The sequence below is a fragment of the Neoarius graeffei genome, chromosome 2 (genome assembly GCF_027579695.1).
Source record: "Neoarius graeffei isolate fNeoGra1 chromosome 2, fNeoGra1.pri, whole genome shotgun sequence".
NCBI classification, from domain to species: Eukaryota; Metazoa; Chordata; class Actinopteri; order Siluriformes; family Ariidae; genus Neoarius; species Neoarius graeffei.
In genome coordinates, this window is record NC_083570.1 from 31,056,528 (window position 1) to 31,072,100 (window position 15,573).

A 15,573-nucleotide genomic window follows, 5' to 3' on the forward strand; every position below is an offset into this window, starting at 1 on the left:
GTGTTTTATTAATTCTTATTAAAGGATTTTTCTTCTCATCAAGCCACATCAAGGCATATATAGACACAATTAACAAAACTAAAACCAAACAACTAGGGTTAATTTGTGTGTGTGTGTGTGTGTGTGTGTGTGTGTGTTTGAGAGAGAGAGAGAGAGAGAGAGAGAGACTAAACTGTATAAACAACAGCCCAAGCCCTAGAACATTGATAGATAAGTATGATTTCCTTACACAGTGAATATCAGTGGCTATATAAAAAGTCTACACAGCCCTGTTAACAATGCAGGTTTTTATGAATATACATCCTTGTCAGATCTTTATTGTAATACAGCAACTAACATGTTCAAGTGAAAAACAAATACAGATGTTTTAGCGGGCAAAAAGAAAAAATTACAACAATGAATGTGCATAAATATGCACACTTGTCTCCATATTCTGATTCTGATTAACACCAAATAAAGATCAACTGTTTCTGTGGAAGTTTCTTGACAACTTCTTCGCTTCATCCAGCTACAGAACCCATGGACTGCAAAAAACTTAGAAAGTGTCAGAATGCACTTACTGTACAGATGCAGGTGCGGGGAAGACCGGGGCTGAGCAAACTGTTGAAAGTATCCAGATCAGTATTCAGGAAGCAGTGTCGGAAAACTAGCGAGGGTCGGGTGATCAACGAGCAGAGCAACGTAGGACAGGCAATAAGGCAAGGTCAGGACAAAATGGGAACAAAGGTCAAACAGAGAAAGCTATTGGAAAACAAATGGCTCAGTATGAATGGGAGGGAACACCAAACAATACTTCGCGAGGAGCTGGTTTGAGAGCGGGGCTTATTGACCTGCAGTTGTGTGATTAATAGTTAGGTGACAGAGGGCGCTGTGGTTCTTTGGGTTTGTAGTCCAGAGCGACCATGATGGAAGGCTGCTCTAACCTCGTGTTCTTTGAGCCGTTACTGACACAAAGGATGTACTGGTCGAAAGGGATCAATCAGGAGAATCAGACAATTTTCCCCCCAACCATTCATGAACAAATACAAAGAACACCATACCCCTGTTGAAGCATGGTGGTGGCAGCATCATGGTATGGTGCTTATTGACTTCACCTGGGACCGGGGTTAGAGATAGAGTTCATGAACAGCACCAAATGGCAAATTACTTCAGGTTTAGATATATACAAAAGAGGTCATTTTTTTAACGAAGATCTGTTATTTTCAAAGCTACACAGTCACTACAAATGTCACTATGCAAATAGTTTTCCCAGGCCTCTACACAAACACAGTTATTTCTCCATTTTGTGTAAAGCTTTATTCACTGGATTTTTGGCCAGTGTCTTGATCAAGCCATTCGGCTCTTGCTCTGTGTGTGTGTGTGCGCTATGGGCATGGCAAATGTATTAAAGTGTGTTTTCAGTACTGGAAATGTTGTGCCCATGCTGCCTGAACCATACACACTGTGTTTCTGAGCCCAAAAGCTGAAAATTACTGAATTAGTTCAGTGACTACACCCGGTGAATAATAAAATTCCAGGGTTATTAGTGGATTAATTCTTAAAAGAAAACCAGGAAATTAATCACCTGGAATAACAAGAACAGTTTTCCAACTTCCATCGTACAGAGTGGACACATTTCAAACACATTTCATTTATGTGAGAATACAGTATTTCCCCAAACCAAGTATTTTGCAAGGCCAAAACCTAGCTGCAGTAGTAGTAGATATAGATATAAATATCAATGCAAAGAGTTCGATATCAGTGTGTCCCAACAGCTTTTCTTCTGAAGCACTCTTCTCTCTTCCAGTCTGTAAAGATTGTTGCACATTTTGGCAGAGGTGTGTTGGTAAAGTTTTCATTTGGGTGATGGAATTATGTGGTATTTCACATCTGCTGTGCCTCCGACATGAAGACAAACGTCTTGCAAACTATTAGAAACATGTTTGAGTCTACAACCTTCTCAACACCCTCTCACTCACTTAGAGCAGGAGTGGAAATCAGAGATCCAATTCAGTTACAGTTCTCATACATAAAGCTTTGTATAGGTTTTGTAAAGCTTTTGTACAGGGCTTGAAAAAAAATGGCAATTGGACTCAAAGCATGCCAGAGGAAGTAAGTGAAGATGGAAGCTGGCAAGGATTGAAACCATGGGTGTTACCATGATGGCAGCAGTGACAGTGGCATGCTGAGCCAATGTTAAAGTCAAAAAACCTCCTCATTCTTATTTTCCACAACACAAACTAACTTCTCAAGTTCAAGTTATGTACCAAAATGAAATGGTCATAAAAGGATAATTGCTTACTCTTTCTCTTTCAAATGATGAAGCATTTGAAAGAGTAGCATCTTGCATCATCATTTTAACCACACTGGTTTAGTTGCACATCTGTTTATCGTTGCTATAACACAAGTGAGAACAGGAAGTTCTTGCCGATGTTCCACAACATTAAATGTATCTGTAATCCATTTAAAACATTTTATTAAATTATTAATAAACTGAAAGAAATTGCAGTTGTCAGCTGTGGAATAAGTAGAATTCTCGAATCCGATTGTTAAGGATGTGTGCATTAAAAAAAAATGTCACTTTGTAAGAAAGTAAAATGTATAATTATTGATCTGGTGATGGTTTTTAGGAGACAATTATTTTACATTTATGGGAGGAGTCTCAGCTGTAAGTGCTTTGTAACAGTCAGAGTTTCCCAACACAGCTAAAGTCTTCAGAACAGAGGAGTTTATGCTTTTTGGTTTCTAGGCAAAATGACAAGCTGTGTCTGTGTTTTTTTTTTTTTTTGAGAGACAGAGAGAGCAGCTGGTGAGGGAATGACTATTTACCACAGCTATGATATAAATGAGAAAAGGAACTAACTTTTCTCTCGGATGTTCCACAACATTAAATCTAATTATAAACTTAAAATGTGTGACAAGTCGTCATTCATTAGTAAATTAAACATTGTAATTGTTGGCAAATTGCTGTGGTGTAAGCAGAATAATACACTAAAATAATACTTTCCGCTACGCCTTGTGCCACATCACACCACCAAGCCCTCCGGCCATGCATTATTCTCACATAACAGCATAGTCTAAAGTGTGTTATTCCTTACTTTGTAACTATATTATCATGGTCAGGGTTGCAGTTAAGGTATTAGGCAGAGACCCGTCCACCCGTAAATTTGACGGGCAATTGCCGATTTCAACGGGCAAGTATACACACAGACGGATACTGAAACGGACGATAATGCCGAAAATTTTCGCACATGAATGAATTTATCGGATGACTCCCACATGTCATCCGATAAATCCAGTTATGTTCCGCCCACACACGGACTGGCCATCGGGAGTAGCGGGAGTTTTCCCGGTGGGCTGGTGGTTCAGCGTGGGCCGGCGGAGAAAAAAAAAAAAAAAACAGTTGCGCGCTGGCCTTTAATATGATAAGCAATGTTAACAGTTTCTTTAACAAACTGTTAACATTGCTTATTACAGTTGCGCGCTGGCCTTTAATATGATAAGCAATGTTAACAGTTTGTTAAAGAAACTGTTAACATTGCTTATCATATTAAAGGCCAGCGCGCAACTGTTTTTTTTTTTTTTTCTCCGCCGGCCCACACTGAACCACCGGCCCACTGGGAAAACTCCCGCTACTCCCGATGGCCAGTCCGTGTGTGGTTCCGCCATCATTTACAAATCGTAAGAAACACAGTTTAATACGAAAAATACTGAAAACTTGAAATGAAAAATCAGAATATTTCATCGTTTCCGCCATTTTGGCCCGCACTGAATCTTGTAACATGCGGACTGAATAAATCGCGAATTCTGATTGGTCGAAAATTGCCAAACACCCTGCGTTGTAGTTTCCTCTTTCTTGGCGTGAGAACCGCATTTTTTTTTGCTGACTCACTCTTCTGGATCAAGATGAATCCCAACAAACGCCCCAAATTGAATGTGACAAAAACTGATTCGTTTTTCCACAAAAAGACAGAAAAGGTATGTGTGATACATTGATTAACAAGGGGGGTTCATTGGGGTATGGTAAAATAGAATACTGTTGGTTTTTTTTTTTATTAAATACTGTAACTAGATCAAAAGATTATATACAATTCATTGTTGTTTATTTTCTTTTCACTTTTGTTACCAAATCAAACACCATACATACATCTGATACATTCAGGAGTGAAACTGAAAAAAATACAAAGTAAAAATATGCAATATTTCTGATCAAAAATTACATGCCATTTCACCCTGAAAATGTCCTAGAATGCAGGAAATGAAGTCTAAATTTCAAAAATTTTCTGGGGGGGCATGCCCCCAGACCCCCCTAGAGGGACTTCGCGCCTGCGGCGCTCGTCTTCGCACCTGCGGCGCTTATCAGGATTATATAAAATATTATTTTTGACTGGTAAATTTCTTTTTCTGCCTAATACCCTAGTTGCAGTAGAACTGGAGTCTGTCACAGGAGCACTAAACTTGAGGCAAGAGGATGGAACCAGGGGACTACATCTCTGATTTTGTTTTTGAGATGTGGGAACAAACTGAAGAGCGAGGAGGAAGCCAGCTGTCAACACAGACACAGTGAGGACGTGTGAAATTCTACCCAGCCTAGAGCTGTGACCTGCTGTTGCCACCGTGCCGCCCTATTGAGGTATTTCACCCACGTGACCAAGTCACGTGACGCAGCCATTTTGGACGGCACGCTTAAGTCCTTCAGTGCAAGGCGGTATGAGATGGTGGAGACCTTTGCACATTTTAACAAGAAAGTAAGCTGTGATTCGTGTTAAATTGGATCTGTCTTTTATCGCAAACACTGTACCCAGCCTTGGTATGGAGCCCTGTTTATTTATTTCTGTGTCCCGTTTCTGTCTAGCCTCTGTTATTGCGTTTTATGTCTGATGTCTGCTACATGCAACCCTAGACAAATTAACACTGCTTTGTTTCACTGCTCAGATGGGTTAACAAACACTGACCCATTTATTTTTTGCTATATATTTTATCAAAATTGCGTTAACTGATAAACTAACCTGAAATGAAATGATCACTGCAAAGTCTGGAGTACTGTGTTGGCTCCCAATCCTGTCTCTTCACAGCTGCAATCCATTTGGCCCTCTTGTCTGGGTCAGTAGGAAACCGGTAGTGATGTGTCGGTCGCGAACGATCCGGTTCAAAGAGCCGGCTCTTTGAAGTGAACAACGGGAGCCGGCTCTTCGGTGGGAGCCGAGTTGGGGAGCCGAATTAGTTTTTTGTCCTTAGGTGCCTCAGGCTATGTTTACATTAGACCGTATCTGTCTCGTTTTCTTCGCGGATGCACTGTCTGTTTACATTAAACCACCTGGAAAAGCCGGGAAACGGGAATCCGCCAGCGTCCACGTATTCAATCTAGATCGTATCTGGTCCGGTGCTGTGTAAACATTGAGATACGCGGATACGCTGTGCTGAGCTCTAGCTGGCGTCCTCATTGGACAACGTCACTGTGACATCCACCTTCCTGATTCGCTGGCGTTGGTCATGTGACGCGACTGCTGAAAAACGGCGCGGACTTCCGCCTTGTATCACCTTTCATTAAAGAGTATAAAAGTATGAAAATACTGCAAATACTGATGCAAATACTGCCCATTGTGTAGTTATGATTGTCTTTAGGCTTGCCATCCTTCCACTTGCAAGTTGTAAGTGATATGCGCTGGGATCACACACACAGCGGCTCAGTCCCGAATCGTGGCTTGTGCACTTCACTCGCGCGCTGTGTGAGCTGCACAGGGCCGGAGTGCGCACCCTCCAGAGGGCACTCGCTGTTCAGGGCGGAGTGATTTGGAGCGCAGGATGCCTGCGGAGCCGAGCATATCTGTGTATTGGTGTTGCTGTGTGCACGGCTAACGGTTTTAGTGTAAACGCGAATCGTTTTAAGAACGTTAATCTGATGATCCGCTGATTCGACGTAATGTAAACGTAGCCTCAGAGAGAGAGAGAGAGAGAGAGAGACTTTCACAAAAAAAGTTGCTGTCCGATTGCGTCTTTGTGTTGTCTATTACCATTCAAAGGAAAAAAAGTAGCATGGTGTACGCCTACTTTTTTTGGTCGGGGGGTTGATGTCATTCACAGCTGCGAAAATACGAAAATTGGTGTAATGCTTAAAGCTGTGGAGCGCAGGGGAGAGGAGTCTATGAGGCACCTGAGGAGGGGAAAATCAGCTGTGTATTTTATATTGGTAATATAACAGTTTTGCATTATGTTTGTGAGAAAATAATTTATTAATTGGTAAGTTTTATTTCTATAGCTAGAACATTGTTACACTGCTATACTTTACAAAGCTTTACAATGGCTACAAAAACAAAATGGAAAACATCCTATTGATAAAATATAAATAATAATATAATTAATTAACTAGTTAATTGCAGCAATTAAATCAAAAATAAAATCTCAGGAGCCGTTTGGGAGCCGAAAGAGCCGGCTCCTTATAGTAAGAAGAGCCAAAAGAGCTGGCTCCCGAAAAAGAGCCGAAATTCCCATCACTAGAAACCGGTAAAAGGAGCGTCCTGCACGCTGTCCCTGTCTGTTGTGGCAGCCCACAGCACAACAAGCAAACACCATGGTTATTTATAGAGTGCTTACTGACAATCTATTCTAGGTGTCTGTAACACGTTTTTTTTCAAGCTGGTTCTCCCTCTCTGTCTGCAGCGTTAGTATGTAGCTTGACGTTCAAAATGGCGGACACCGGGGCGTCACGTGACCCTGTGACGTCAGGTGAAATACCTCAATATACACAGGATCTTTCCTAAATTGTGGAACACTGAATCCTACAACATTCTTTCAACAACTGCATTTGTTACTTTTGCCATGGTAACAACAAACCAATGACTGTCACAGAAACCATTTTGTTTTTCAACTTCTCTGCAAGAGAACCTGTAGGTAAAATATAATATATAAAAATATAAAATACACCCAGACCAAGTTATGACTCCATGATCACTGAATTCTTGTCTCACCATGCTGTTCTTTACCTCATGTAGCAGCTGCTTTTCTTACAAGTATACAAACCACAGGCCTGTTTTTTTCTCCTTTACTGCTTATGAAAGAGTAGAAATATTCACTTTAAAAGTAGTAACCTTTAATATGCTCTCCTCTGATAGGGCAGCTTTGCTCTTTGGTGTGTAACCACTGTATTTTGGCTTTGGAGGAGTGTGTGTATGTGTTTGTGTGTATATGGCACAGCACTTTCATGTCTTATGTAGGCTAGGATGTGTAAGCTAGTGTTTTGGTCTTGGTGCCAGTCCTTATTAGCAGTTGTTTGCAGTTGCAATACTTATTGCAGTATTGTAGTTGTAATACATGCTCCTATGTAAGTGCTTTTGATTAAATGTTGAAAAATATCTCACATTTAAGGCAATTTTCAGCATGAATAAATCGAGTAATAAGAAATGTTATATACTTTTAAATAGGTTGACCTTTATTGGAACTTACACCACAGCACTGTTGAGTCCTCACATCTGATTGGTCAGACACTGCAAGGCAACTCACAGGTTAATATTAATGTAGTTGTTCTAATACATTGTTTCTATAGTAACAACTCATTCATGGGGCCATGTACAGCTAAATACCAACATAATAAACAAATATTAATAAATGGATTTAGAAAAAAGTGTTTTCTAACAAAGCAAACCATATAATCATTGATATGGTGAAGGAAAGGTTTATTTAACATTTATGGGAGGAGTCTCAGGTGTTGGCACTTGGTAACAGTCATGGTGCTTTGCAAAGTTTTTTTGTCTTTAGGGCAGAGGCATTTATGTTTTCCGGCTTCTCAGTAAAATGAGTGATAAAAAAACAGAGGCCGGTAACAGAATGACTTTATCATAACTGTAATGCAAGTATGAACAAGAAGTAACTGATCTATAATGTGAATTAAAATGTGTGACATTGCTCAATCGTTAATAAATTACACATTATAATTGTTTACAAAACTGAATAACACATTTCAGATGAAAATAATACACTTTGGGATCACAAATAACTCCTTCCACATCACACCACTCTGGTGTGCATTATTTTCATATAATGGCATGCTCTGGAGTGTGTTATTCCTTACATATCATATAACTGAATACCATGTATAAATATACTGTATAAATCACCGCAACTACCAAGATCCAGCCTCTGAAAATCACAAGACAATAGATGTTAAAATAGGACAATAGCAGTACTTTTATGAAAACTGGCTATGCCTTAGTTTGTGATTATGAATTGTTGGCACAAGTAAAACTTCACTGTAGATCATAACAAGAGCATCTGCTTGTTCTGCTGTGTGTTCACGAATCAAAGCCCAGAGGCCCTGTCCTGGCATGCTTTAGCTAAACCTATAAGATATTTGTGCATCTGCATGTGTGTATTTTTATCTTTTAAGCCCCTCTTGTCTCTCTCTAGTGAAGCATGTCGTCTCTTTAAAGTTCAGGAAATGTCAGTTCACTATTGTACTTAGTGTTTCTGCAGATTAGATAGTGAGAGGAAATAACTTTAAAGAAAAAGAAAAAAACGACTTCCTGAACATTCTTCAGTTCTAATCGAAAATTTGAATTTCAAATCAAATCTGCTGAAGTTATTTAGGTGAAGTGAAGTCTGACTATCCAGAGGTATAGGCTCTGTATACTAACTAACTAACTAACTAACTAACTAACTAACTAACTAACTAAATAAATAAATAAATAAATAAATACAAACCCTGAAAAACCTTTATTTATTGATTTATTTAACAGTACTAACATTTTACAAGTCTTTTTTCTTTTAACATTTTTTTTCCCTGTATAAACAGTCACATTTCTCTGTTTACACTACGCCATTTTTCCATTGAACTTTTCAGTGTGGCTTTTGACAGGTGTGCATTTACAAATTAACCTTTTTATGGGTTTACTGCTCAGATTGTTGTCTGCTATGTGTCTGAGGCTATATCAAAGACCTGCCAAGATGTTAACACTGAACGTTTATTACCTAACAACAAACCCTATGGTACGAGAGTTTCCCTGTAAATAGTTATGACAGCATGGTTTTCAAATTCATGCTTATTGGGCTTTAATAAAGTCACAATTAAGCAACACTGCATGCACTCTAGCATGGTGGCATAGATGGAAAAAAAAAAAAACCCAGCAGTGCAAACCAGACCAGAGGCTGTCACACTACACACACATCAAGTCATAATAGGTTCAAAAACCAAAACAAAACCAAAAAACCCCACAAAAACACGTACAACATTTTAGGGCACTGTATGAAAAGTTATGTAGTAATAATTCCATTGATTTGACCTGTGTGTGTTATGCTTTTAGATGAGGCAATGAGTTATTGTAGTAATTTGAACTTCTGGGGCACTGAAGATCTCCTGCTCTGCTCAATTTTCTACTTGGACTCACCTGATTTAACGGTTTAGGCTACTTGATTTTACTCAAGCCTTTCATATAAGCTGTGACCAGTGGCGGCTGGTGGTTTTTAAAACAGGGGAAGCCCATTTTACGCATTCATCGTAAAACCTGTAGGCCGGATATCAAAGCATAGAAAGGTGTGCCCCATTAGCATAGTGAACTAGACAACCCTACCTAGTGGCAGAAAGTATTTTTGCTTGTACATTTCATGTTATAATCTGGCTTGCCAGGCTAGTGCCTCATATCCTTAATCAAAAATATCAAACATCCAAAAATCACTGGCTATTCAACGAAGAGCCTTGAACATCATACCCTGATATGCAACACAGAGTCTTTAACACAACACCCAGCTGTGCAACACATCCTTGAACATCTTCTGCAACACTGTCTGGAAATTCATAACCAGGTAGGCTATGCAACACACAGAACCTTGAATATCATACCCAGGTATAACCTATAACACAGAGCCCACCATTCTCTTAACATTACTGAACAATATACACACTTCAAATTCATGAACATGAACACTATTTATACACAAATTCTGCCCTCCGCTCCTTTTCCAGAAAATGGTCTGTGACCCTGTCATACTAGCTGGTTGTGCTTTCCAGAGACTTCACCAATTTCTGTTAGCAGCTAGCACTGCAGATCCCAATAAGGCTCAAGCTAGCCTACAACCAGATTGAACTACAAATGAAATAAACGAGTGAATTCACGAATGATCAAACTGATAGAATGGATGAAAGTTAACGGAGCACAACGAGTAATATTTACATTTTTTTACAGAGTAATGTACAGAGACATCAATGAGAAGAAACATTTATATGAAAAGAAATTTGGACAGCACTTTGGCACACGACTGCACTTTCTCGACATCTGCTAGGGACTGACTGATCATACTTCCGTGTTCCTCGCCGAAGTACCGCCCTCCTCATGTCTTTCAAACACTACCTCCAATAATCCTTTATCAGCCCAGCTTCTTGTCCCTCCCACTGTCTCGTTTAGTCCCAGAGAAGCCTGGCTTCCCTGGAAGTGACGATTTTGTTGATTTTAACCAATAACAACTAGCTGAAATTTTGCTGTTCAGAGCCGTCTCGTAGACTGCAACAGATACCCGGCTGCCAGTCAGTGTTGCCAGATACTGCTGACGTTTTCCATCCCAAAATATGTTCAAAACCCGCCAAAATGCACTTAAAACCGCCCAATCTGGCAACACTGCTGCCAGTCCATAGAGCCCATTGAAATAAGAAAGGTTACAGCCTGGCAGCAAAGGTGATTCTCGTAGCAAACTGCAAGTTCGTCAGACATCACTCAAATAAGTTACAGGATAGTTATGAACATAAATACAATCTTGGGCATATATTATGTTATGCAAGTTATTGTTTTAATGAGAATTCAACGTCGTAGACGCCGCAGTTTGGGGAGAGAATTTTAGGGGAAGCTCGGCTTCCCTTGTTGTCTCTGAGAAATCGCCCCTGGCTGTGACATATGTACAGTCGGAGGAAAATGTTTGTACACCCTTTGGAATTTTTTACATTTCTGCCTAAATTGATCATAAAACATCGCCTGAACTCTCCAGCAATCTTAAGAATGAACAAACAGTGTCTGCTTGAACTAAAACCACCCAAACATTTGCGTTTTATCATATTTTTATTGACCATAAGATGGAATTATTCACAGGATAGGGAGGCATAAGTAAGTACACCCTTTGATTTAGTAGCTGGTTGACCCTCCTCTGGCTGCAATAACTTCAACCAGACGTTTCCTGTAGTTGCAGACTAGACGGGCACAACGATCAGGAGAAATCTTGCACCATTCCTCTTTGCAAAACTGTTGCAATTCAGCAAGATTCCTGGGATGCCTGGAATGGATGGCTTTCTTGAGGTCATGCCACAGCATCTCGATTGGATTGAGGTCGGGGCTTTGACTGGGCCATTCCAGAACGTGAATTTTGTTCTTCTGAAACCATTCTAATGTCGACCTGCTTCTGTGTTTAGGGTCATTGTCCTGTTACAGGACCCATCCTCTCTTGAGTTTCAACTTTTTGACAGATTGCCTCAGGTTTTTCTGCAAAATATCTTGATATACTTGAGAATTCATTTTCCCATTGATTATAGCCAGTTGTCCAGGCCCAGCGGCAGCAAAGCACCCCCACACCATGATGCTACCGCCGCCATACTTGACGGTGGGGATGAGGTTTTGCTGATGGTGTGCTGTACCGACTTTCCTCCACACATGATGTGGTGTGTTTCTCCCAAACAATTCAACTTTGGTTTCATCAGACCACAATATGTTTTTCCAGTGGCGCTGAGGAGCATCCAAATGCTTTTTCGTGAACTCCAAACAAGCAGAAATGTTCTTTCTGGACAGCAATGGCTTCCTCCGTGGCCTTCTCCCATGAATGCCATTCTTGTTCAGTGTCTTTCTTATAGTAGATGTGTCCACAGAGATGTCTGCATGTTTCAGTGATTTCCTCAAGTCTTCAGCGGACACTCTTGGATTCTTTTTTACCTCATTGATGATGACTCGCAGTACCTTTGGAGTGATCTTCGCAGGGTGGCCACTCCTTGGCAGAGTAACAACCGTTCCAAATTGTCTCCATTTATACACAATTTTTCTAATTGTAGACACATGAACACCAAGGGTCTTAGAGATGGTTTTGTAACCCTTTTTAGCTTTATACAAATCAATTATTTTGTGTCTTAAGTCTTCAGACAGCTCCTTTGAGCGAGGCATGATGCACAGAACATGCCTCTCATCAAAACACACCTTTTAACTGGTTTTCCAGTGGGGTGGGTAGCTTACGACACACCTCAGTGATTGGACATCAGGTTGGCTCACACCTGAGTCAAATTGTTTAATCATCTAATTAGTCTAATTGGCTCTTGGATGAGCCTTAGCTAAGGGTGTACTTACTTATGCCTCCCTATCCTGTGAATAATTCCATCTTATGGCCAATAAAAATATCTCATCTCATCTCATTATCTCTAGCCGCTTTATCCTTCTACAGGGTCGCAGGCAAGCTGGAGCCTATCCCAGCTGACTACGGGCGAAAGGCGGGGTACACCCTGGACAAGTCGCCAGGTCATCACAGGGCTGACACATAGACACAGACAACCATTCACACTCACATTCACACCTACGGTCAATTTAGAGTCACCAGTTAACCTAACCTGCATGTCTTTGGACTGTGGGGGAAACCGGAGCACCCGGAGGAAACCCACGCGGACACGGGGAGAACATGCAAACTCCACACAGAAAGGCCCTCGCTGGCCCCGGGGCTCGAACCCAGGACCTTCTTGCTGTGAGGCGACAGCGCTACCCACTACACCACCGTGCCGCCCCAATAAAAATATGATAACGTAATTGTTTGAGTGGTTTTAGTTCAAGCAGACACTGTTTGTTCATTCTTAAGATTGCTGGAGAGTTCAGGCGATGTTTTATGACCAATTTAGGCAGAAATGTAAAAAATTCCAAAGGGTGTACAAACATTTTCCTCCGACTGTAAAAACAAAGAATTGTTCTTTATACTCAGGAATCCTGATTGACGGGACAAAATTTGAAGATGTTTTTCCCCCAATACATAAGCTTCATGAGTTAGACCTTATTTCATTTATGTGGACTTGGTGCGGATTTGTGTTCAGAGATGCACTTCACACAGGCAGACCCCCTAAACTGGAATGCATCCATTCAGCCATCTACCCATCTAGCTCGACCATGTTGGTCATGATGGTTTAAAAGACATTTCATTATAACTAATAATCCAAGCTATGTTTATTCGAAAATATTGCAGGCAGCTACAAATAAATAACTAAGAGCTTGCAGGACTCTTTTGGACATGAACAATCCAACACATGCCTCTAGTTTGACATAAAAAGACCCCATGAAATTTCATAACTGATTCCCCAAGTTTATTAGACAAAATACAGAAAATATCAGAGATCCTAAGAACAGACATTACATTATTTACAACAATCAGCTATTGAGCTAGACATTACAGGATGCCTGTGTCCATTACTTGAGAAGCCAATATTTAGATCCACTGCAGACGTGCTTTATCCAGATGTTTGACTGGGACATCAGTCGTGCACTCCAATCCAAAGAGAACTGAGAGAATAAAAACAGTAAAAAGAGAATTGAAAAGGTATCCAAGAAAAATATGGATTCAGGACCAGGGATATTCGCTCCTGTTGACTATCCACATTGGTCCAAAGTAGAAATATTTTTGAAGGAATTTCATCATTGTCCAAAGGTGAAGATCAGTGGGATGTTTCGGGAAAGTTCAGAGGTCACTCAAGGGAGCATGCAGGGTTCTGGTTAAGGTGAGAGTCTAATTTAACAGTAGTTCAAGGCAAGATAATAATTCTTCCTAAAAATAAAAATAAATAAGTGGCCACATATGGAGCTGATTATGATGACTTGGCCATGTGTTTGCAAATTTGTCATTGCAAAAGTATGCCACAAATAGCGGCTAGAAAGGATGGACAGAAAAGTACTATATAATTAATTTTCTGTAATTATACTTTAAAAACTGTCATTGAGAGGCATGAATTTTGTGATTTCATCTCACACAATTATCACTAAGCTTTCAGCATGCAGTCTTGGTGTAATACATGAAACAGTAGTGTTATAAGAAATATAGCCATTCTTGGAAAGCTGCTCAACCAATCAGATTAGTGGACTGAAATATGGGTGGTTCAGTGCTTAGATGTGTTCACACAATTTAAACAGCATCAAGTGTGAAAATGCCTCTCATGTGGACACTACACTGTATTATATTAATATTTGATTATAATATTGGGCACTAGACAGATTAGATTGAGAATGTACTGTTCTGAATTTTCTTTTTACTGTTGACTGCACAATCACCTAAAAAATCCACCCTCCAACTGAGAGTTCATGATTCATACTGCTATCAAGCAGTTCCTGACTGCACAGCTACTAATACTATTGCACCCTACTCTACTCTTCTTAAACCTGACATGGTGGCAGTACTCATTATCCTGTCTGTCTTTTTTGAATGGTCAATTGAAAGCAGGGACAAAAATTAATATTGCACAAATTTAATACAAACACTATGAAATTTCATTTGTATAGAACATCGACTGTAGAAAACATGGATGACGTAGTGTCATTCACTCCCATTCTATAGAAATGAAGCCAAAATACCTTCACCATGTTGTCAAATTTGCAACCAGTATCTGTGCAGTAGAGACTTTCCCCTTCTTGAGTTTATGCAGTAGAGATGAGAAGTAAAGTGAAGTATACCCAGCTCCTTTATTAGACCCACCCCTTTCCCTTTCACATCATCAGAATCAGAATCACTTTTATTGCCAGGTATGTGGACACACACGAGGAATTTGACTCCGGTTTCACTTAGCTCTCATAGTACAAAACAGATAAAAAGCGTATACACAAAACAAACAAACAAACAAACAAACAAAAAATGGTGCAATAGGTGCATAGTGCAAAGTAATCCAAGTAAGTCAAGTATGAAATAGATAAATATAAGTGTACACAGAATGACGGTATGAGTGTGCAGATATTTTACAAGTGATATTACTGATATATGAATCTGGATTTTAGCTGTTCATCACAGAAAGGATTTTCCCTTTTGGTGCAATATGGTGCATAGTGCAAAGATGAAATAGTAAATATAAATAAGTATAAATATACACTACTGTTCAAAAGTTTGGGGTCACTTTGAAATTTCCTTATTTTTGAAAGAAAAGCACTGTTCTTTTCAATGAAGATCACTTTAAACTAATCAGAAATCCACTCTATACATTGCTAATGTGGTAAATGACTATTCTAGCTGCAAATGTCTGGTTTTTGGTGCAATATCTCCATAGGTGTATAGAGGCCCATTTCCAGCAACTCTCACTCCAGTGTTCTAATGGTACAATGTGTTTGCTCATTGCCTCAGAAGGCTAATGGATGATTAGAAAACCCTTGTACAATCATGTTAGCACAGCTGAAAACAGTTTAGCTCTTTAGAGAAGCTATAAAACTGACCTTTCTTTGAACAGATTGAGGCCCTGTCCACACGGCAACGGATTCAGGTGAATCTGATAAAATTGTTTATCGTTTTGGCCTGGCGTCCACACGGCACCGGTGTTTTGGGTGCCCCAAAACGAAATCTTTTGAGAACGGGTTCCAGAGTGAAAAAATCTGGCAACGGCGCCGTTGCGAAGTCGTCTGGATG

The 15,573-nt window shown here is 40.0% G+C and overlaps 1 protein-coding gene across 6 annotated transcripts in view; it reads left to right on the plus strand.

Annotated features, from left to right (window-relative positions):
• usta (uronyl 2-sulfotransferase a) overlaps nucleotides 1-15,573 on the plus strand; it is a 348,511-nt gene that overhangs the window by 25,699 nt on the left and 307,239 nt on the right. The window contains exon 2 of one of the 6 annotated variants that reach the window (XM_060914087.1): nucleotides 4,400-4,612. The exons of the other annotated variants lie outside the window; for them this stretch is intronic. The gene's annotated coding sequence lies outside the window, so the exon portion shown is untranslated. The remainder of the gene's footprint in view (nucleotides 1-4,399; nucleotides 4,613-15,573) is intronic. 6 annotated transcript variants of the gene reach the window in all.